Here is a 24,906-nt window from a genome sequence, read left to right as displayed (position 1 = left end):
TCTATATTATTATAAGCATGTCCTAAATATTAGAATGGAAAAAAATAGACATATCATAAAAAATATTCATGGCTTATGTGAAATTCACATTTCATGAGTGTGATATATTTTGAACAGCAACCTTAAGCCACCCCTCAACCCTCCCTGCCTAGTGAGTTTACCTTTAGGCCATTGCACTTTCAAAAACACTAGGAGATGGGGGCCAGGGATTTATCTCCGTGGTTCTGCCACCTGCCTTGCAAGCAGAGGGACCAGAGTTCGATCCATGGTACCAAACAAAACAAAACAAAACAAAACAAAAAAAACCTAAGATGTAGTCGTTGATAGCTGTGATGATCATAGTCTCCAAATCAGAGCTTGCGCATAGTGTCTGATACACCAATACATGGACAAAGGAACAATTTAAATTGAAGCTATCGCATATGTTCAAGCCTGTGATCTCTTTACTCTTGCCCTCTTCATGAGGCAGGGTAAAAACTAAAAGAAGTGTTCTAGAATAAATTCTTTAGGAAATTTCATTAGCATTGTGGGCTTGGGCATGACACTTAACCTTCTCATTTTTCTATCTCATCACCTGTAAATTGCAAATAGAAGATTCCTAATAACAACCAAATAAGCTCATTAAGGTAAATTGACATGCAACACCATGAAAATGCTTATAAATACTACTTCTCTTGGTGGTAGCAATGGAATTAATATGTCTAAATTTTAAACTTTTCTCTATTGGTATTGTATTCTGTTTGCACAGAAAAGCTGCATGGAAATTACTTAAGAAGGCAATGCTCAAATCCTGATAAACATAAGATTACCCAGACATATGAGAACCACACAGGTTCAAGAACTCCAGCTATCCAATGCAGATGCTTTCCCTGTTGAAGGCTTTACTAGATCCCTCTTTGTGCTATCACATATTTCAGTGCCTCTGTCCCCGCCTCTGGCTGCCACCTCTGGAGGTGGATAGTACCCACAACTGGAGCAATAGTTCAGGAGAGAAACAGAGTAGAGCAAGAATCAGGGAAGGGGAAGAGCTGCAAATCAGATCTCAACATATAACCCTTGATGGCACATCCTTCACCTGACATCGAAATTGTGCAGGTGATTAATGGCCATCATTCCTAAGGACTTGGTGCTTTTCCTTGATCCTCAGGCAAGTATAGGTAAAACAAAGGTAGACTGGCCCTTGAAGGTGACACTCTTCCTGTGCAATAGGATTTCATGGAACTGGTTTCAAAAGATCCTTTCTCTGGCCTCAGCTCTCCTTTTATATTTGCTTCTTCAAAGTTCCTCATAGCCTGTCCTTACTTTCTTTTAAATTAGTTAATCTTTTGCTGTTGTTTTGTTTTTCCAGCTAGTAAATCATAAGCAAAGCTCATTTGATCTTAATTTTGCATTTCTCCCTATCAGTTCTCTTTTAATCATTTTCTTATGATCTTCATCAAAAATTTACTCATAAAACCCAGGAAGAAAAGCCCTTAATATCCTCCCTCCCTATATACGTCTTCCTTTAGTTTTTTAAATGAAAAAGGGGCAAGGGACTTTCAAGAGAGCTTCGGGAAATCTAACCAAACAACAAAATAGTTGTGTGATGTCCAATATACTGAAAAATTGTCTTACAGAAAAACCTTCAGTTGAGAGCCTGGGGAGGAAGGTAAAGGCATTTTAAAAAATCAGAAGCTCAGAGGAGACAAATGGTGCTTGATGAGCACTTGAGATGAATACCGCAGGCTAATGCGAGCAATCAGCAGGTTTGTGGAGAATATGCTGATATCTGCGGGAAAAAATGCCATGGCAGAGGAGAGCTTACAGATAAACACAGGAGCTCAAAAATATTATTGCTAGAGAAATCTTGACATTTTGACCATCTCTCATGGTGAGGCTAGACAGGAAATTCAGGGTTCAGTTTTTGCAACTGATCATTGTTCCTGTAACAAATTAATCCAAAGAGTTGTTTCAGGATTTGCTTAGACAAAGCTTCATCCCATAACAAATTGGCCAGGCAACCCTCATATATAAAAATACGTGACCACAGGATGACAGAACCAACAAGAAACATACACTGATAACTTTTTTTTTTTTTTTTTGGTACTGGGTATTGAACTCAGGTCCTTGAGCTTACAAGGCAGGCTGTGAAACCACTGACCTAACTAAACCCGACCCTACACTGATAACTTTTAAAAATTCAAATCAGGGATTAAAGATAGGAAGGTAACTCAGTTCAGGAGCCATATCTGTTCTTGGTATGGAACACTAATTCATAACTCAGCCTTCCTGGGAAGGCTCGTCCCCAACACTCCCACAGAAGCTATCCATTACACTGATGTGTCTGAGATGTGCAGACCCCGCTTTTGATTCTTCACAAAAGCCTCTGTGGATGTTTCTTGTAAATCCTGCATTTATATCTCTCCTGAGCAGTTAAAAATATCTCCACTTATATCTGTGCACCCATTTACACATTCCAAATGGCATACACTGTCAGTAAATCTCAGTTGAAATAAACAAAAGAATAAATTTAAGTTTACAGCAACATACAAAAGCACATAATCAAATTTTATTCTTATGTAGATAGTGGTCAAAAGTTGCCTGTTGAATTTTGGTGCTCTCTTATTGCTGAAAGAGAGTAGTTTAATCTGCTATCTGGGGACAGGTGATCACTTAATTCTTCCTTGATTGGCTGTGATCCTCCAGGTAGCAATAATAAAGCAACAAATAGTTTGACCCTCAGACATGGCTTATTCGTCATTCATTCATTGTTGTAAGTAAAGCAAAACAGGATGAATCGGGTAAACTCGCTCATAGGTAACCTTCAGTTTTTGGGTTCTCCATATGAAATTCCTGAGAAAGTATTGTGGAGGCCAGGATGTACTTCCCAGATCTCCCATTGAAAAATGCAGAACCTAGCTCCCTACACTTTGGGGAGAGTTACAGCACAGAAATCCTGAGCTCTCAGCCTCTACGGAGGTAGACACAGGTGAAGAGAACCGAGGTCACACCTACATCCCACACGGCGGCTCACATCTAATAACTAATTCCCACCCCCACCCTATCCAAGGAAGCAAAAGCCTGGCCCTTTGTCCAACACGGCACCAGTCTGAAAGATCTTGCTGGTTTCTGACTCTGCTTAAAGTTGGCTTTGACCTTCTGTGTCACACCTCAGCTTTAATCATCTGCTCAGTTTTACTCCCCTCTCTTTTTCTGTGAGTGCTATTCTCAAGCGCACTTCTGCATTATCTTTCTTGTGGACATCCTCATTGCAGAATCTGCTTCCTGGAAATTCACACTTCAACTACTGCTTCATGTTTAGACTATTGGGCATGACATACAGACCCTGTGAAGCTTCTTTATTAGCCCAGGATCTATAAAAAAAAATTAAGTAATGCTCTTCCCTTCCAAATTATCGTGCAACTTTTTCATAATTTTATCGGGAAAACAGAAGCCACTTGAGAGATGGGTGAAGAATGAATGCGTTTGGTAAGAGAAGGGGAGTCTCGTATAGAACGCCCGTGTGCTGAGTGCTGAAGTGAGAATGGTAGACAAGCTGATATGTGCGGAAGCCATTTGCTTCAACTACCTAATTATTACAGAGAACTGGCTGTTCTACTTTCTGCGGCCGAGTGAGGTCTTAATTAATCCTTATCCCAGAGTATTTCTCCAGTGCTCACCTTTTTAAAAGTTATTCTGCTTCTTGATTGTGTTACAGTCTAAAAATTATATTGGTGTGCATGTGTTAGTGGAAGTTTATACTATCTCTTTCAGTGCCTTGTAACTGAGACATGAAAGCAAATCTGACTAAATGAAACACATGCAGATATTATCTGTAGAACTTCCTTCCTTAGACAACTGAAATGTTCACTTTAAAAAATCAATATCCAAAATATCACATCAAGATCTAGGGAAAGAGACTCAGCAAAGGCATCTATATTTAAATAGCTTCTGGAGCAAGAAACAGTAGAGAGCAAGACTTTTCCACTTTTCCTTTTAAGTGTTTCATGAATAGCCAGTTATTAAATTTACTAGGTTTTACTACTTATGAAAGCCAGTTTATCCAGTATTATCAGATAAGTCAATAAACTGGTTAGGAAAAGCAGAAGAGAATTTCCCCAAGAAGGTCTACTGAGGGAGCTAGTAAAGGTGGCCCAATAGATAGATCTTCAACTTGTGGACCTTTTAGAGGACATGGAAAAAGGTCTGTTCTTGATTGTTTTCCTGGAAACAGTTGTCTTAATTTTCCCAAATGTATCTTCAGAGCCCTGTGATTCTAGAGTTTCACATTGGAATAACTCACCACTGTCTAAAATCAGTGTTCACCCTCTAGCCCTTTTTATTCCCCAGCCTGGTGTGTAATTCCAAACTCCAGTAAAGTCCAGAACTAGGCAACAGCTTTTTGTGATGTCCTGCCTATAAGATAGCTTTCAGCTTCCCATTGCTTTTACTAAATTGGCAAAATATGATGCCTCTGATCCATCTGTGGAGCATATATCACAGGATTCTAATAAGGCCCACGTAGGAAAAGGAAATGGCCCAAACCAGAGTGACACAGAATTTTGCCATCCACACCCCAGTGTAAAAATGGAGGGGACATGGGTCAAATTAACTTCTTAGTTCCTTTATTTTCTCCCTTCTCCTCTATCCTTTTTATCTTTTCTCTCTCTAGCATTTAACTCTGCATGTACAATAAAATCGCCAATTGGGTTTTATTATTATTATTAATAATAATTTTTATTATTATTATGAGCTGACTTTGTTGTTGTTGCTGTTTTTAGGTTGCATGTGTCCAAGCCCGAAAATCATTTCTGGGAATAGAGCCTAAACAGCTTTATGTGTACAAAGCACCACCAGCAAGGGAATTCTATAGCATGGCTAGATTTCACAGGCACAGAGCTCCCCCATCGAAAGTAGAGTCCCAGCAGATCAGAGGATCAAATGAGCAATACTGAGTTGCAGACTCCCCCATCAACTGTTATCCATCCCTACAAAGTTGTACCATGGAATATGTGCAGATTTCAGAGTCATTATCTACTCTCCAAGAATATCACAGTGTTCTCAGGGAAGCAGATACCTGCCCCAAGATGTGAGAACATTCTAGGTAAAATATAATTTCTAATTCTTGTCTTTTCTGAGTAAGGTGAGCTTACATCTCTACAACACAACAGAAACTATCTTTACTATATGGACATCAGTGACTCATTAATAACTGGTTGTTAGATTTGCATATTTCTATTGTAAATCTCAAAACTTACGATAAAATAAATTTGTAACACTACAGTTAATTATCCACCCTTCTGGCACTTTAGCAGTTCATTTTGATTTGTGGGTAGAGATGATTTACAACTTCTAACTCAGGTCTGCCTTTTGGAAACAGAGCCATATACAGATATACTGTGGAGTTACACCAGCAAGAGATCTTTTAAAAAAAAAATTCTCATACGTTCCTTTAAGTGATTTTTTCCCCCCTACAAACTTAAAAGCAAATGTTGAACATTTTTTTTTCCAACACTAGTAAGTCTTTTCAGACCCTTACTCGGTCTCTTCAGTCTTTCCACTTCTCTTTTATCACATCTACCTGCAAGGCAATTTATATGTAGCCCTCTTTCATTTCCTTTGTATTAGGAGTAAATGTGCCTGAGTGGGAAGTCGTGAGACCTCCCCTCTTTGAGCATTTTGGACAGCATGTCTTGGGGCATTACTCTTTGTGATACAGATTTTTTTTTCATGTTTTCCCACAGCCTGGGAAAGATGCAAAATGAAAAGAGGGTATTGATTCTCTTTCTTCTGTGGGGCATAGACTATTTCAGATGACTTTAGTTAGAAAAATCAACAGGATGTGTGTTTGTGTGTGTGTGTGTTTGTGTGTGTGCCCACGTGTGCGTGTGCATGTGTGTGTCTCAACTCTGATGCTTCCTTAGGAGTAAATCAACAATAGACCCAGAAACAAAACCAAATTAAATAAATGAAATGAAAAACTACCAATTATTCTCTAGCTAATAACACAAATCCTGTATTAGATAAGTTTATATGAAATTTGTCATTTGAAAATACCAACCTGGAAAAATCTCATGGTAAATTAGTTTTTACTTGTTTTTAAATGAATTTTGTATATAGGAAATAAAGGTGTCTTAGTCCTTACCTCATGGCAAAGATGTCACTGTCTACAACCTTCTGAAACTCACCCCACATGCTATCTAATGAAAATATTTCCCAAGGCATAAACCAATCAGAATTTCTCAGGGTCATTCAAGGAATCCTATGATTTCTTAATTACTGGTAAGTAAGAGTGCTTGCTGGTAGCTCAGATGCTTCACCATTGTGTCAGTTCAGCATGTACCAAAGTGGCCCTCAAGTTACCATTCTAGACATTTGTCACCTTCTTTCCTCTTCCATTATATGCCTTTGTTTAGGTCCTCATGATCTCTTCTTTGCTTTATTACTATTACCTCTGACTAGATTTCTCTGTTTCTAATCATGCATTTCCCAAATCTATCCTCCATTGGTATAAACAATCTAAACAGACAAATCCACTATAATACTTTTTCACTTAGCATTTGTCAGTACCTTGGTATCAGCTCTGTAGTAGAGGATAAGAGGACTTGGACCCCTGTTCCCTAATTCTTTCAGCTAATCTAGTCTCCCAATCAGAATCCAGGCTCCTGATACCTCATACACTTTTGGTATTCCCCTCCCCTCACTCCTACCTTGCTTCTGGCTTCACTTAGGATATTCTTCTGTTTCATCTTCATTGAATGAATTGTCATCCACTTTTAGGACTCAACATGGATTTTAACTTTCAAATGGAGTGCTAGCTTCTTTATTCTTTGACCTCTAAAGCCTCCTAAAGATCTTTCTGTAGTGGTGGTGACATTAAATTTATAGGATATCTGTGTCTCCATCCACTAGTTTAGTTCTCCTTGAAAGCAGAGCCTTAAAAAGTTCACTTTGGCGCACCCTGCATTGGGCCACAAATCTGTGCTTAATAAACACTCCTTGAATACTCAAGCCAGAAAGAACTTTATAGGTTAACTTGCAGAATGATTTATTTCATAAGTTGGGAAACTGAGGCAAAAGAACTTTAAGTAACATACTAGAGGTTAAATGTTAATTTTATAGCTTAGCTATAACCAGGGCCCGTTGCTTTCTAACACGTTTTATTTTGAGTTATATAATTTGGCATATTCATGAGAAATACTGGTATAATTTGATTATATTAATTTTCCCTAATTAGGTTTATTTAGAAAAATTGCAGAGATGCTCTCTTTTCTTTCCTGTTCACAGTGAGGCAGAGCTTGATATTTTCCAGTCATTGGTCATTTCCTCCTGCATCTACTCTGCTCTTGATTATATGCTACAATAACTTGTTTGGTAACCTTTAAAATAGCATGCATTATGTCTATTAAATATTTCTATAAGCCAAACTATTCATTATAATTCTACATAACATTAATTTGCATGAAACTATAAATACATTTTCTGATTAAATCCATACCCAGAGACTTAATTCAAGAAATGTCTTATGAGTGGGGAAAAAACATGCAATTAGTATTTTGGTATGACCTAGACATAGCTCTGGCTATCTTAATACAGCCACGTGTTTCTTTTTCTAACACAAGTTATTAAGGGGAAGTATATCAGGAATCCTTCACATCACATACTAGTAACAGTATGATACTCTTTAACTTTGGAAATATGCAATATATGGAGTTGTAGCTTGGTTATGTCATATGTGCGATGCTTTCACAAGTTTGTGATAATGTTCTCATTCTCCTTCTTTTTTTTTTTTTTTGGTACCGGGGATTGAACTCGGGTCCTTGTGCTTGCAAGGCAGGCCACTGAACCGCTGAGCTAAATCCCCGGCCCTCATTCTCCTTCTTTTAACCTGTGATTGATTAGACAATTTTGCAAGTATATTTTCTTATGCCATTAACCTTGTAGTTGGTCATGGGACATAATTTTGTCAATGGAGTTAGCAGCTATAACTCAGGCAGAGGCTTTAGATGAGTTGGCCTCTTGAGGCTCACTGCTGCAGTGAGACATTTCTCTCTAGCTAGTTGTCATAATCCTCACCCTTGGTCCTGCAAGGCACATAAGGTGAAAAGCCCTGAGACCAGCCCGCACCAAAGAGCTGAGTCTGCTGAGATATAGTTTCCCAGGAAAGCCCAACTCACATCAATTAACCACCAGTTGAACCATGGACACATGAATGAATGATCATTATTTTTAAACTGCTGACTTTTAGGGTTTTTTATTCACAGAGACGGATAACAGATTCAACTCCTCCCTTACAGGCCCAATTACAAAGCTTTGCAGTTTCTCTGTACTTTACCCTGCTACGCACTTGCTTCTCTGATGGATTCTCATCTCCTTCCTCTTGCTGTTATTTTAGATTTTTTGAAACATTGTCTGATTTTAAATGCATTTGCTTGTGTTCTTTTCAGTTGTTTTTCTTCAATTCTTTTTTTCTCTCTTTCCCCTTTACCTGATTTGCTACTTCTCCTGGAATATTTATTTGTATGCTCTGTTTCGTTTTCCCCTTTTTCTTTTGTGATCCTTCTTTATGCTCTCACTTCTACTCATGCATGTGCCTGCTGCTGCCCATTCTAGACTCTTTTTCCTCCCCCTGCCTACTCCTTGTGGTATGACGGCCCAACCATGTCCTGTTCTTGCACCCATTCTCTTCTTCTAGAAGGAGAAAGTCATACTTTTCAAATGATCTCCAATCTTCCCCTTGGTTATTTCCACTTTGCTTTTCGCCACTTGTGGTCCACCCATTCCCAGGTGCTCTCGAATGGAGATTGTGAACTACTTTCCCTCCAAGCCACTCTGTCTTTGAACATAGGAAAGGGAAGAGGAAGAGGAAGTGTGGTGAGACAGGTAAAGGAAGGAAGAACCATGGGGAGCTTATTAATAGTTTTCTTGTTTTCTGCAAGTTGAGGGAAACATGACCTAAGTATATCCATGGTATCAGAACTGAGAAACAAGCTCTTATTTTTCTTGCCAAAATTTGAAACTGTGTATGATTCCTCTACATTAGCTCACAGCAATATTGAAGATGTATTTGAGTAAACTGGAACAAATTATCAGCCTAAGAAGCCCAAAGGCAGCTCAATATAGCCATCCATATGCTTCTCTGAGTTAATTTGGAAAATAGAAAATTAAGTATCCAAACTGTCCCTGTGAATTCTTGTAGAATCCTGTCCATGAGAAAGGCAGAGGAAATGATTTGTGTACCGTCTGGAGAGTTGTGAGGGCTGCTGAAGGACAATGTCATGTTGGATTGGAAAGGAACAATGGGCGAGTGTAGAGACTTGCAGCTCCTAATGCTGCACTTTTCATTGGCTTAATCGTATCACTGTATACAATCCCTGACTTCTACACTCTTTCGTAAGGGATCAGCAGAGACTAGACTTCTGCAGGAAAACACAATTATAATGATTACAAAGAACATAGTAGTTTTCAGTTCCTTACCAATCCTCTCAAGAGATTCCCATTCACCACTGGATATTCAGTCCACAGCCACAGAGTCCCAGATGGTGCTATTACTTTGTTCTATAGTATCACAATCTGTGAAGTCTTCCACAAGTCCACCAGGTGAAGAATTTTACAGAGCACTGCCATATGGATTACTTCTTCTCTCCTACTTTTTATTGCACTATCAGGCATGGCTGAAACACGGGGCAGTTGAAAAGTTATGTTAGGGATTTTGCTTAAGGTGAACTAACCTCCATTTCACACTAAGCATTAAGTAGATAGATTATTTTTCCTGGGCAACCTCAGCATGTGCCCATCTACTTCTCCCATAACCATTCTGCGCTATTCTTTTCCTTAAATTGGCATCATCTTAGTTTCCTGGAACACCACAGACCGGCAGGCTTAAAACAATGGAAATGCGTTTTTCCACAGTTTAGGAGGCTACAAGTCTGAAGTCAAGGAGCTTGGCCAAGTTGGATTCTTATGGAGGTCCTAAGTGAGAATGTTTCAAGTCTATCTTTTAGCTGCTGGTGGCAGGGAGCAATCAGTATTCTGGGGCTTGCGACTGTGTAAAGCTCTCATCTCTGCTACTGACCTCACATGGTCTTCTCCATTGCTTTTTATTCTCTATCTCTTTAGAAGAACATTTGTAGTTGGGTTTAGGGTCCCCTCAGGTAGTCCAGTATAATCTTGTCTTGAGACACTTAACTTAATAACACCTTTCGTGCTCGCTTCGGTAGCACATATACTAAAATTGGAACGATACAGAGAAGATTAGCATGGCCCCTGCGCAAGGATGACACACAAATTCGTGAAGCGTTCCATATTAAAAAAAAAAATAACACCTTTAAAGAATGTTTTTCCAAATATGGTCACACCTCAGGTTCCAAGTAGACATCTTTTGGGGACCATCATTCAACCCTCTATTGCCGACTTGCTTTCAATTCTCAGTCTTTCTCTATACTTTCTATATGCTCTGAATTTGGAAATAAACAAAAGAAATATCCCCTCCCTCAGAAGTTGAGTGTGCAGTATGACACCATCAAATGAGCAAAAATGATAGCTTTCCTGGGCTGCTCTTGTTCCCACTCAGGATGCAGAGAAGAAGCCAGTTATTCACTCCAATTCCAGGGCTGTGCAGAAAATTGAGACTTCCCCAATTCACTACATCTTGTCTCTTTCGTTTTACTTTTTGGTTTAAAAGCTCTTTTCCATCCACAATGAGCACTGGCCACTTTCCCTGCACTGTCTCCTAAAACCCATGGGTAGCGGATAAATGTTTTCATACTTCACTCCTAAGAGTCTAATGCTAATATGGACATCAATATTGGACATTTGTCAAGAGTCCATCTTATGCCACACATGATACATGATGCAAATTACATCTTTGTAGTTAACTGTGGACTTTATGGTAGATATCAGTATTTCATTTTGAAGATGAAACAACTGAGTCTCAAAGATATTGCAAGACAATAAGCAAAGCTGCACCTGATCAATAATGAAATCGTACTGCAATCTTGCCTTCTGATGTTGTCACTGAGGTAGTTACACTGGCATTCTCCCTCCTCTGTCCAATACCATTTAGTCACTTTCTTTCTTATTTTTTCCTCTCATTGAGTTTATTGGTACATTTTAGGGATAGAGTACAGTTACATTCATTAATGGGATCTTGTACCTTTACAGGACAGGTCTTGGATCTCATTTTTTATTTAGTCACTTTCTACATTGGCATAGATATTCTTACCAATTTTTGTACTTACAGTTTTCCATACAAGACTAGTAGGCATCCTGCACATTGCCAAGCACCTACTGTGCGTCGGATCTATTCTATTTCTGTGGATTGGTGTGCACAAAGGACCACACAGTTATCTTGTTAAAGTGGGTACTGGTCACAGCCTGATAAGAATTAATATGCTAACCAGCAGTCCTTAGCATCCATCTGAGGTTCTCTTGTGATTAATTTCATCTGACTCTGATTATTTCCTCACTGAGACCTCTTGGCATTTACATGCTAAGGTTGTGCTGTATTCATTCATTCTTGTTGATATATTACTCCGGAATTGCTTCTAAACAATTTCATTTGTGCATCTATTGTAGGCAGAGTGCTTAATCTGGCAGTGTGAGCAGTTACTAGATGCTGTTTACAAGGCCCTGAGCAATTTCCCAGCAGTTGGACACGTGATAAGGATTATGCATACATGTGTGTGTGTTTCTGGGGAGTGAGGCACTCTTCAACAGAGGTTGTGGCTTTTTTTTTTTTTTGCGCTTATTCCTGAAGTCTATCTAGTATTTGAGTTCCCTTTTTTAGCTTTCAGCTCATATGTATTGCAGTATTTACCACAAGGAGCTAGCTTCATGCTCATTGGCTGGTTTTGTAGATATCTGTAGCTTTTGAGGAAGCGACAGATGTCTATGAGATCCAGACCCTGGTACTATATGAGTCTACTTAGTGCTTTAGTACAGAGAATTTATTGCTTTAACAGCCATAGAGAGATTGTACTATGCTGGATTATGATTCTTGCCTCTTGGCTGTTGCCCAAATTTGAACATTATCTTCCTTCCAAGATTTTACTTCTGGCCTGGTTAGGAAAATTATGTAATCTAATTGTCTGCCTCTACTGTTTCGACTCTTCTAGAAGATAATGGTCTCTGATGTTGTTCCATAGCCAGGGTCTGGCCAATTTTGTATAGTACACACTACACTTTCTCTGTCTTTTCCCATTAAGGTTGCAAAATCATGGGCAATTGATTAAACCCAAGTCTAGGCTAGAAGTATCTTTCTTTTGAAGTGAAACTATTTCAGGAGTAGCATTTTTAAAATATTTATTTTTTAAAGACATGTAGCAAAACAAAAGAGACAGCAGACTTCTAAATTTTATAGAAAAGTGCTCTGCTGGTGCAACCTTCAGTATTCATCAGGAGTAGTGGAATTACAGTCACAGAAACTCCAGTATTGTAGAAGAAAACAAATAGAAATGATGGCTCTGCTGTTTCCCTGTAGTCCTTTCTAAAATAGTCTACAGACTATTCCTAAGTCAAGACAAAAAAGGTTGAATGCAAAAAAGAAGAGAAAATTTTAGAAATATTTAAAAATGTCTTATATTTCTAGCTATTAAAACATGGGCTAGTTCCTTTTGAAAAACGTGTGAGAGCAGTTTCTCATCAATTACTAATGCCATACAACAGACGCACTGATAGGCCACCTGGGAAACAGCCTCACCCTGGAGCCTACATGCAGCCCCCGTATGTTCTGGTAAGCACATCCAGGAGGAGTGTGATCTCCAATTTCAGACTGGGCACAGCAGCCAAAACATTCTCATTTAGTAAGCAGATAAAGTCTTCATTTTTCCTGTAGCAAAGAGGGAAAAAAATCCAGCTGCATCTAAAAAAAAAAATCAGATGGAAATGAATATTTTAAGTGAACACATACCTACTTTATTAGTGCGACAATGCCCTGGTCAGCTGACTATATTAAAATGACAGACACACTAACCCTGTTGAACCCTCTGTTGATAGGCAGTCAGAAAATAATAGCTTTATAGATCTGCATCTGCTCAGATCTTTCCATATCTGCTAACATTACCAGCAGATTTGCTACTTATTATGACACTTTGTTCTTTCCTGATTTGGATGTTTGATTGGCATGTCGGCATTGGAGCATTATATTTTGCCTTGTCTGTATAACACTAAAGAAATCACCTTACTTCAGACTTAATTTGGTGCCTGTCACTCTTGCCTTTAAAAAGGTGGACAGTAGTATAATGCTTCGACATCAGACCTTCTTTATGTCCTCTCTATATACTCTAAAATAATTTGAATTTAAACAATGAAGAGTTCTTTCCCCCTCTATTAATACAGTGTCTCTTTTTGTATCAGTTTACATGTTAAAAGCTTTAAGTTATTATTACATTTGATCTCCACAATAGCCATGAGAACTATTTTCAATGACCTACTCTATTGCTAAGAAGACTGAGGCTTTAGGAAGTGAATCTCTGATAAGCCCATGTAGTCAGTATTTGAATGCTGTTCTTTTTGACCTTGAAACCTTTGTTCCACTTACTCTAAGCCTTTCGTCCCATAATTAAGGCTGCCTTTAACTGGTTCAGTTGTAAAGAAGTGGAAAGACCAAACATCTAACCCCTTTCTCTTGAAAGAACAAGGCTGACTTATGCAGAGGCAGAGAATCCGACAATCCAAATGCCATCATTCTCTGTGTGGACTTCTCTTGTCCTGTTTTGTTTTTGTTTTTCGGTAGAGCTTTTTACTGGTTTTGACTACATCTTAGATGCCTGGGTAGGAGTGGGGTGGTGTTAATGAGGGAGGAGAAAAAGGAGTAAACTTTCCTTTTCAAATGCCCTAGGATTACATCAATAAACCAGATATTAGGCACAAGTTTCTGTTTTTGATTTTTACAGGAAAGCTAGTGTCTAGCTCATTCCTGATATGTGACCTTGAGAAAGTTATTTTAATTATTTTCAGATTTCTAGGTGAAAATAAAATAAAATGAAATTAAGTACCTAGTATAATGTCAAACCAATAGAAGTCATTCAATAAATGGTAGATTTTGGTGATTGCATTCTTGTCTTCCATTATTTCTTCATTCTTTTATCCCCACAGGGCAAAATAAGCATTGCTCCTTGTCTAATCATTTTTTGTCACCCTCAGTTCCCTGATACTCCTGTTGCTCACCAGGTTTCCTAGATTCCAAAACAAATATTTTCCTCCATATCAAAATTTTTGAAATTACAAATTATTTTATAGTTGGCATAAATTGAAACACACCCACTGCCCGGAGTGGTAACACCTATGCAGGTGCACACTGAGCCATGTGTTCCAAGTGGCTGTTTCTCTGTTTGTTAGCCCAGGTGAGCTATTTGCATTGGCAACACTACATATGGTTGAATTTTAACATAAATTAGAGTTCACTACCTATTACTAAATATAACGTATGCAACAATAAAAGGAAATTATATTGTGCATATATTTTAGGTGCTTGCCAGTGCAATTAAAGACAATAAAAATGGCTATATTGTTGGAAAGAGTTGCAAAGCTTGAGGAAGTTGATGTATCTTGAAGAATTAGTACTAGGATTCTGGCTTTTGATGGCATACAGAACAATGACTTGTTAACTTTTTTTTAAGTTTATAAGATCTTTGCTAAATTGATATATCCATATCTCAATTCAGGAGACAAAAAACCTTTTACATTCTTGCCAGATAATTCTGACTTCTTGCTTTAAAAATAAAATCACACTTGTCTGGTTTTAGCACATTTACAGTTCCTCTTAGGTAACTTCATCTCTTTGCTTTGCAGAGGATTTTTCTCCATTTGTAGTGTGTCCAGGGTGTGTGGAAATATCCCCCAAACATGCCTTTCCTGCTCACCTGCCTTCCTGCTGCCTTTCCCCAGCCCCAAGGGACAACCGAGGTGGAGACCTCAGTGTTCCAAGACAGCAGTACACAGTCTGCATCCAGATGTCCTCTAGAGGCAGATATATCAAAATATTTAAATAGAGGATAGGGTAGAACCAATTTTGAAGGAGTCCGAGAATTCTTACCCCAATTTGAGCAGATTTCTCACCTCTGTCTGTGAAGAAAGGCAGAAACTTCGTGGCGCATTACTGATCCAGACATGATAGGAAAATTTAGAGAGACAATAAAGGTAACAAGTATAAAAACTATTTCCATTTGGTGAGATTGGAGTTTCTAATTTTTCAGCAAAAAAAAATCTGGAGTGATCGTTAAAGGTAAATGGGACATCATGGTCTTTTTAGTATCTCAGAGTGAGATGCATCCTGAGTGACAAACTCTTATGGGAGTTGCAAAGGGATTTCCAGAGGGTACCAAAAGATAACCTGCGGTACAGCCAACACTCGATGTTACTGGTGTGAGAGAACAGAACATTGAAAGTATCAGCCCGAAGGACCAGAGCTGAGCCACATACCCACTGCACAGGGTGAGGAAGTGGACCCATCTTTCTCATTTCTACTTTGAAGCCCTCACACATAAACAGGCATTTTGTCTCTCCCTGCCGATGCAAGGTGACATATACAAAAACATTTGGGAATTAGAGACTTCCCAGAAAGGGGACCCTGAGAAGGCAAGGAGGTATGTGTCAGAAACAAGATAGAAGTCCTGAATGGTGCACTTAACGGATAATATCTGAAATCAAGGGGAAAATTTTTCAACGAGATTATTTTAAACTAGGAATGATTAAAACTGAATCAAGTCGCTACATGGAATAAGATTGTTGGCTGCAGGAAGACCAAAGAACAAGGTTGCTTTGAACTGTGAGTTAAGATGGCAGCCTCTTTGGTGTACTCCTCCAGTAGATGTAAATTTTTAAATTGAGTTTATTGGTACATTTTAGGGATACAGTACAGTTACATTCATCATTGGGAGCTTGTACCTTTACATGACAGGTCTTGGTTCTCATTTTTTCCCCTTGCCCCTGCCCTCCCTTCACCCCCTAAATTAAAATGAGTTTCTTCTTCTGGGCTGAAACCTACACTTTACCTGGTTGCTCAGTCATGTGAACCTATGACCTCTGTTGCCTACCTCTAGCGGTTCCATTGCTCCAACATACGCTTCAGGATGTGATTTTACTGTCTTCCTCAGCCCCAAAGTTATCTCAAATTGTTCTTCATCCTGTGACTTGCTTGGTTCTGACTTTAATTCCATTCCTGATTGAGTGTTCTCTCTTACCTTGCACAATCTTCTTTTCTGTCTCTCATTCCAGTAAAATTCCTGTTCTAACTCTTAACTACCAGTGACAGGCCCATATAGTTTCCAAGGATTTCTCACCAAATATCCCAAAACTTGTTGCTTGCAATCACTTACAGTAGTTCAGCTTTATGCAATTTCTCACGATACACATGTCTATAGGAGTGGTCCACCCAGATGGCCTCCAATTTCCTAAATGCACTCTCTGTGACTGCTGATGCTTTCCATTCTGTTCAAGCTGTGAATCCCAGATCTCAAAGTTTGTTAGAACCCATCTACTATATAGAACAAAGACTTCTCTAGGGATGTTTCTGGGTTCAAGACTAATGTTCTACTTATCTCATTTCAATACCCTCTTCCTGTGTTGCAAGATTGCTCCTGCTGGACTGCTTTTAGTTTAAGTTTCCAGGCTTTGTGCTTTTTTGTTTTTCTGTAAACTTTCCATTACAGTTTATTTTATCCATTGTTTTCTGCTAGTAAATACTGAGGCTCACCTGGGCTGGCATGCATAACCCAAATGATATTGCAGCTCAGAAACAGAACAGACCTGATTAGGTAGATTCTCCAGAAGGGTGGATAAAAGAGCTCTGGTTTGGAGCTTGAAGAGTGCAGGCTGTTTTTCTAGGATAAACATGGAGGATTTAGAGGGATTTGTTAAAATTGTCAGAAGCAAATGAGGTTTATGAATCAGGTTGCTTTACAAAGCATAGAATCTAACTGATCCAGTTGCGGGTGGAAGGTGAAGTCAGTGACCTTGTTTTGCCAAAAAAGCAGAAGTTCAACTAAACTGACCAACATCAAGAGGTATATGGTGACAGGTCAACACACAGATTTCAGATCACTTAAGAAAATGTAAAGTGTGCAAATTTCAAATATTTGTGTCAGAATTGCATCTTTTTTCATCATTCATTCTTCCACAAGAGTGAGTCTACTAGCTATGCACCAGGCACTGTGGTAAGTGCTGTGTGTGTGTGTGTGTGTGTGTGTATAGTCAAGTACCAAGTAAAAAATTTTTGGTTTATTTTTTTGGGGGGGAGGAGATAGTATTAGGAATTTCAAACATTTCCTCTGTGTCTCTAGAGAGCCATCAATAACCTTAAGTAAAGGATGGTCTGATCAAAGTTTTATTTTAGAGGACTGGGGCTGAAGGAAGTAGGCCAGCAAGTGGTTAGGATTCTGATCTAGGCAGGAAGTGATGGCTAGAGTGAGTTAAAGCAGTGTGCTGGGAAAGAAGGGGGATGGTGGTGAGGAGAATACCAGGACTGCAGGGAGGTGAGTTCCAAGGAATAGCAGTATCTAGGATAGACTAGATGTATTGCACACCATTCAGTGAGTTAAGGAGGATGGATGAAAATGATTTTTTTTCTTCTGAATATGTTTGTGTTGAGGCACTCTGCACTGATTCTGGAGGCCTGGCAGCATGAAAGAGGGTATAATTCTTTGTATCTGAAGAAAAAGTAAGAATCAGAACCCCTCAGACAGGATCGTTAGCTCTTTAGAAAAAAAGGTCAAGGATAACATCTTGTTATTTCACCTCTGTGCACCTTGATTCCTCACACAAAAACCAAATTATAATGGTTTCTGCCTCAGATACCTCTGAGGACAGGATTCACATGGGAAGATAATATTCTAGATATGAGGAAAACACCTGTACAGTGTGCAGTGCCTGCTGGTTCTTATTTATATTGCTATTGATTTGTTGAGGATGAAGGGAGGACTTGTGCTTTTTGCTATTTATTTCTGAATATAGATGGTGGTGCCTAGACATATTCCCAGAGACTCTAGCAGGAACATACTTTTTATGAGGTGACCGTGACATAACTCACCACAGGTGCGCAAAATTTGTTAAAGTCACCAAGGTGCTTTTGATAACTTCACTGTCACTTACATGGCATTTTAACAGTCAAGACAAACTGAGGAAGAATGAAACTGAAGCAGTACTATAAGGAGTAGAAATAATAATTTAAAAGGTGTCATAAGGAACAAATAAATACATCTTTGAGCCCTGGCCTGGCTGCCAGTGAGATTTAGAGATGATTGCAGAGTAAAGGTGCCACATACCCCTGTAGGTGATAGCTGATTGGGCACCTGGCCCAGCTGGGATGCTCAGGGTCATAAGCAAATAGTGGAATACCTAAGAATGTCAACTTGCTAATGCTGTTCTAAAAGTCAAAGAGGATATTTGGTCAAGTTTTCAGACTGTTCACTTTATTTAGAGAAGAACATTTTAAGACATTATTTTATCTCAATGGTACCTGTTCACTTGTTCACTGGAAGTCTCTTCCATTGGAAATTATTTCTTCCCCATCAGTTTAAAGCAGTCTCCACATTGGATATTAAGATTCCCTGGTCTTTAATTTGCAACGATATTACTGAATGTAGAAGGCTTTTTCAAACTGGCTAGCCTCAAAGTACCTCTTAGAATTCACTCATCCAGGAAACTTTGCTCGGGCCAAGCAGATTTTAAGAATTAGGTTCTTCCCCCTTAAAATATATGTTAAATATTCATTTGAGAATATAAAATTCTTCCTCTAAGAAGCCTGAGAATGTCAATGAAGGCCATCTGTGAAATGGGTACAGAATTATTTCACTTCAATATATAACACTACAACTAGTAATTTCCTTGAAGTTGGAAGGAATAATCCTGCCCTCCTCTCTAGTTAAGTAAGTGGAAAGGAGAATGGATTAACATGCTCCACCAGGCTGCTGCATCAGACTTTTAGTGGGATAGTGTAAACCCTTCAAGTCTTTGTGGATACTGCAGGCTTTAATTACACTTTGTAGATACTTCATTAAGACCTTCATGACATATTTAGGTAGATTTCTTCAAAACCAGATTTGGAATAGCTTTAGAATTTGATGCAAAAATGGGCATAAAATAATTTTACTTGATTTCTGCAAAATGAGGGACTGAGTTTATGGCTTTGTGCTTCTCCAGGAGACACAACACAATGATTACTTGGGCACTGAAGAAAAGGGAATGGAAAAGTGATACCGGAAAGGTACAGGCAGGTGGCAAAAGATGATTTATCAAGCCATGTATAACTGGGGATAATGCAGCTTAACTCTTCAAAGAAACACTGGGAGACACCTCAAAGTTCACATCTCAAGATCATCTCACCTAAGGACCCAGGATGGGACATCCGCACAGTTCTCCTACCATGGCTGCAGTGTGCCCCGGTACTTACTTTTGTGCACTCTGTGTGTGGCACAAGGACGGCAGCTGGTGACAGCCCTCGACAGTGCAGGGAAGGTGTTGGCAGTGGGGACTCAAGTCTCTACACTGAAGAAGGAAAGTTGAATGATGGGACAAGTTGTCACTAGCATCTACCTTGAAGGGAGCATTTGTCTTATTCTGGAAGGTCATATGAGTGAACTTTTTGATGTTTTGAGATCCACTGAGGTGCATAATCTCATTTTATTTATGAAATGACTAAAAATTAATTATCATTATTGAAAGCAAGTTCTCCCCATACAGTTATGAGAAAGAAATCCCCTGAAGAAACAGTCCCTTAGATGTGGTATCCTCGTGAGGGTCTTTAAAATTAATTTTATTTACATTTTAGGTATGCAGAAGGTCATCAGTAACATCAAATCATACACACTGACCAAGTGGGATTCCTCCCAGGGAAGCAGGGATAGTTCAACATACAAAAAAAAATCAATAAATGTAATACACTATATTAATAGAGTCAAGGACAAAAACCATATGATCATCTCAATAGATGCAGAAAAAGCATTTGACAAAATCAAACACATGTTCATGATAAAAACCCAACAGAAAATTTGAATAGACACCTCTATCTCAACCTGATAAAAGCCATCTATGAAAAACCAAAAGCCAGTATCATAATAAATAGCCAAAACTGAAATACTTCATGCTAAAATCAGGAACAAAACAGGGATGTCCCCTATTACCACTCCTGTTCAATATAGTTTTGGAAATATTAGCCACAGCAATTAGACAAGAGAAATAAATAAAAGAAATAAAGATAGGACATGAAGAAGTTAAATTGTCATGAGGGTTTTTATTCCTGCCTGACATAGTGATACTAATTTGTCAATTCTGAAGAAATAACATATTTCAATTGTGGTCTCAAATTCCAGAAGAGAGTAATGTTTTGGGCTGTATGTGTAATTCAAAGTTCAATGAATGCAGTGTATTTCGTGTCAGTAAGAAGAAACTTTTAGGGTGTGGGTATATTTGTGTGTGTTCTAATATGATTTGCATCTGTCTAGAAACAAATGATGTTTAATTATTTTAAAATAACTAGAATTCAACCTCAAATCAATCATACAAAAAGTACTATTATCTATAAATTTCTTACAGCGTTGACATATATATTTTGATAAAATAACTCACATCTCTGATAATGACTTTTTCTTCTATATATTCATCAAATATTTACTGAATGTACAGATTAGTGATTGAAACTTTTTCTAGAGACAACTTTTAAAGAATCAGCCCTTTGTTAGTGAGAAAGAAGAGGATAAATGAGGAGAGGATTGTAAACGGGGAAGGGTCGAAGAAGTGGAAGCCATGAATAAATTAATTTTCAGAGGTACAGTATAGATAAAGTGCTCCCTCAGCTCACAAACTTGATTCTTTCCATGATTCTGGTCACAAACTGGGTTGGATGAGGATTGAATGAAAATAGGTTCAATGCTGTCCTTGTGGGGAAATTTGATACAGTTTTTATCCAGTTCGGTTTGCAACCAGAATTGTGGAGAGAATTGAGGTATCACTGTATACGTACATGAGGCAGACCCTGAATAAGGAGCTAGATGCATTCATAGAAGGTATAGGCTTTAAAGGTTGGGGATTTAGCTCAGTGGTGCCACTGCCTGCCTCACAAGTGCAAGGTCCTGAGTTCTATCTCTAGTACCTGCCAACCCCCCCCAAAAAAAACAAAGGTATAGGCTTTGTATTAGCAAGTTTCTTGATGAGTAAAGTCAAAACCCAGAAATTTTGCTTATCAAATTTAACAAGTCATCCATCTATTTACCTACCTCTTGATAAATACTTATAGATATGCACATATAATGTGCAGCATTCACAATAATATGTGAAAATTATGTCAAAGGAGATAAATCACTGGATGTCATGAAAATCTGTAGACACCAGTGTTTGTACGCATCGTTCCAGATAGTGAGTAAAGCTCTGCTATATATGATATGTGTGGATCAACGTTTTTATAAAATATCAATGGCCAGAGCCAGGTTTTACATATTGTCTACAGCTGCTTTCTCACAAATAATCAAAGTGAACAACAGATTTAAGTTGTGGGGGTGAAACCAAAGCCTCTATACCTACAACATAGAAAAGAGTTTGGCAACTCCTATTTAGAACATTATTATGTAACATGCTTTCATTTTAAACAGTGAGCATCACATATTTAAGTTCTTTTCACCTCAAACATAACAGCAGAGTCCAGAAGCCTGCAGGTCATGGTTCAATTCTTTCTTTTACATTCATCGTTCTCATAGTTAATTTCTAATATTGTATTCTTTCTAAAGTCCCCTTTGGTATAATTCTTTCTAGATTTAGAAGGTCATGATTTTTATTTTATTTCCTTTTTCTCTCTTTGTTTAAATATGTGTGATGTCAGGAAAACACTTGTGGTGAGCAATTGCCACGTCTAAGGTAAGCTTACACTATTTTGTCAGCAGCCAAAAACTGGGGGTGGGTGGCAAATGTTTTTTTATTTTTCTAAAGAGAAGCAGCCAAGTTCAGAAAGGGCCACAGATGACTAAGAAGAGGGGAGTCAAGAAGCCCCACACCTAAGGTCCTCTGAGGGCACTGAAATATGACCCTGATACAGCATGCTCCCTGTCATCCACACACCTTTTGCATGCTGGGAGCCTTGATGACGGCCATCTAAAGGTCGGTGAGGGTGACTAAGGAGATGGAAACCTACTTCAGTAAGAGTAAAAGAGACTGACTTAGTTTATCTTAGAAAAGAAATAAAATAAGACACGACTGGGTATAATTTTTCTACAATTTATATCTGTTTGATATAAAAAGTATTTCTGGTTGGTTGATTAGAATATATGAGGTAGAAATGGCTTGGTAAGTTTTGGTTACAAATGACAGAAATACAAGAACCAGTTAAGCTTATTAAATGTGTTTTTTCAGCTCATGGAATCCAGGGAAGAGTTGAACAATAAAATCTGGGAAATTCAAGGTTGCAAATGGAACTTGGGAAGGATTGTAATGAGGCTCCTGAATATCTGGCTGGACTTCTTCCTCCAGCTTATATAAGGGAACTCTCTTCTCTGTCCATTCAGTCTTGCCTTCTCTCTGTAGCTTTTAGCATGGTAACTAAAGACTGCAGAAGTTTACATCAGCTATCGTTGGCTACTGGATAAAGGCTAAGCTCAATCTCTCTTTATGATCATAGGGAAGAGAAAACCCTGAAGAGATCTATTAACCCAACATGCATGTTCTCTTGGGCTAGTCACTTTGGTCTTCTGAGTGTTGCTATGTGGTGCTAGTGATAGCATTGTGTCCTTGCACTGACCATCATGACGGGGGAAGGGACACTTGGGCAAAGGGAAAACTGGAAGAAAATCTTAAGTGACCATTGCCTTATTTATCTTCACTTGGAAAAATCCAGAAGAAATTGCTCATTCTTCACCATGAAGGACTCAGGCTAGAGAGAAATAAGATTATTCTGACATTAGAGCTTATTACACACTGGGATATGTTCCTGAAAAAAAAAAAAGCAGTAAAATGTCTTTTCTTAGAGGCTTATAAAAATAGAAATGATTTCTCATCAGCTGAGATGCAAATAGTCTTCAAAATGGATTAGACACAGAAATGTTGTTTAAAGTACTAACTTTTAACAAAATCCCACCTCTTTGTCCCATAAAATTTGCTTCACTTATAGCATCTTCGTACAATTCAACCAATATTTATTAAATGTTCAATAGGTACACAGCATCAGGCTAGAGCTAAAAGTTTTGTATTAGATAGGGAGTTTTAGAAACTTGCAAATATTTGCAATATGTGACTGGTTAAAGCAATTGTCATGGAGGAGTTTGAGATTAATTGCTTTGGATTTTCTGAGGAATGAGCAAGTGTTATAGAAGAGAAACGGGAGGAGGAGGGGAACAGAAGGAAGAAGGAAGATGCTAGCAGAATAATAAAGAAATGAGATGAAGTAGCCAAGGATTGTTTCAGAGATGGGCTGAGGCTTCAAATAATCTTTAAATGTGAATAGGACTTTAACAGTAGACATGGGTAAAAAGTCATTTGAGGACAACAGAATGGCCTCAACCTTGATTTGAATCATGTACAGCCAAGTCATCTTCTAAAATGAAAAACCATAGTATAAAAAGAGAAGAGATGATAGAAAAGATTACAAAAGAAAGCAGGGAAGGCCTTAAAGGCTGAGTTTTTAAATTTTATTTTAGGAAGATTAGTATGGTAATACTGTGAACTGAGATTAGTGTGGTAATGCTGAACACTGAGCCAGTAAGAGGGTAGAAGATGCAAAGGTCATTTGAAGGTCATTGCAGAGGCCTACATGAGGGATTGTCAGTAATGTAATTGGTGTAGTGCACTAGCTAGAAGGATACCCATGTGGTGTGTGAGGGAGAAAGTAAAGGTATAATCTATAGGGCAAATTGATTAATGAGTTTGTGTACTGTATACTTTGAACACAACAATAACACCAGAAAATAGCATTCATTAATTTCCCATGAAGCATTATAGTGGTACCTCTGTTCATGAACTCAGTTCTTGTCATAAACCCAATTGGATGAGAACCAAATCTAATTTCCCTGGAAGATGAACATTGAACCTAACCATTGAATTTGATTTAGTTTTTGTCCAATTTGGTTTGTGAACAGAACTGTGGAGAGAATCAAGTTCATTACCCAAGGTACCACACTCACTTTTAAGCCTGATGTCATCAAATAAAATAAATAGGTCAGGTTTTGTCCCTATTTTGTGTATGAGCACTGAGACTTAGAGCTGCTGAGTAATTAGCCTGAGGCCACACTGCTAGTAGGGTAATCTCCCCTTATTTGCTGTTTTACTTTACTTGGTTTAAGTCACCCATGGTCCAAAAATATTAAATAGAAAATTCCAGAAATAACGGATTCACATGCATTAAATGACATCCCATTTTGAGTAATATTATGAAATCTTATGCCATCCCACTCCATGCTTCCTGGGAGGTAAATCATTCCTTTGACTATGGGTATCACTGTGTATGTATTATGTAGCCATTGGTCATTTACTAGCCTACTTTGTTGATAGATGTACTGTCCCAGTCTTACAGTGATGCATTCAAATAATATATAAGGTTCCTTCATCTCTGAGGTTTTGGGTATCCACAGAGTGTCTTGGAAAATATCCTCAGATAAGAGAGGTCACTATAATCTTCTAGTTGGGACATTTTCCACCCAGGATGTTTGGCTCTAACACCCATATTCTTTAACCATGAGGACATTTTCCGCAGTTGAAGGATAGAGGGAAAAAGTTAAAAGAAAAGATTCCAACCCTGCTAGAGTAGGACATGTTCCAGTCAGGGGCTGCCCCGTAAGAAACTACTCAAGACTCAGTGACTTAAAATACCAACCACTTTCTTGTAGCTCCTGACTTTTTTGATTAGAAATTTGGCCAGGCAAGGATTTTATTATGTAAGACATTGACAGAGGACACTCAGGGGAGTTCAGCTGCCAGATGGGCAGGGTGAAAAGGAGCAAGGTATCTTCA

The 24,906-nt window shown here is 38.4% G+C and overlaps 1 protein-coding gene and 1 non-coding gene across 2 annotated transcripts in view; both read left to right on the top strand.

Annotated features, from left to right (window-relative positions):
• The window catches only part of Macrod2 (mono-ADP ribosylhydrolase 2), a 1,911,462-nt gene that overhangs the window by 1,511,366 nt on the left and 375,190 nt on the right, over positions 1-24,906 (top strand). The window lies entirely within an intron of this gene.
• On the top strand, positions 10,184-10,290 carry LOC117285252. The gene has a single exon (XR_004516235.1). It is a non-coding gene; the product is annotated as a U6 spliceosomal RNA (small nuclear RNA).

Source organism: Fukomys damarensis, unplaced genomic scaffold (genome assembly GCF_012274545.1).
Source record: "Fukomys damarensis isolate Sample0158 unplaced genomic scaffold, DMR_v1.0_HiC HiC_scaffold_7, whole genome shotgun sequence".
Classification (NCBI taxonomy): Eukaryota; Metazoa; Chordata; class Mammalia; order Rodentia; family Bathyergidae; genus Fukomys; species Fukomys damarensis.
The sequence above is the reverse complement of the archived record's forward strand: the minus strand, read 5'-3'. Positions and strand labels throughout refer to the sequence as shown.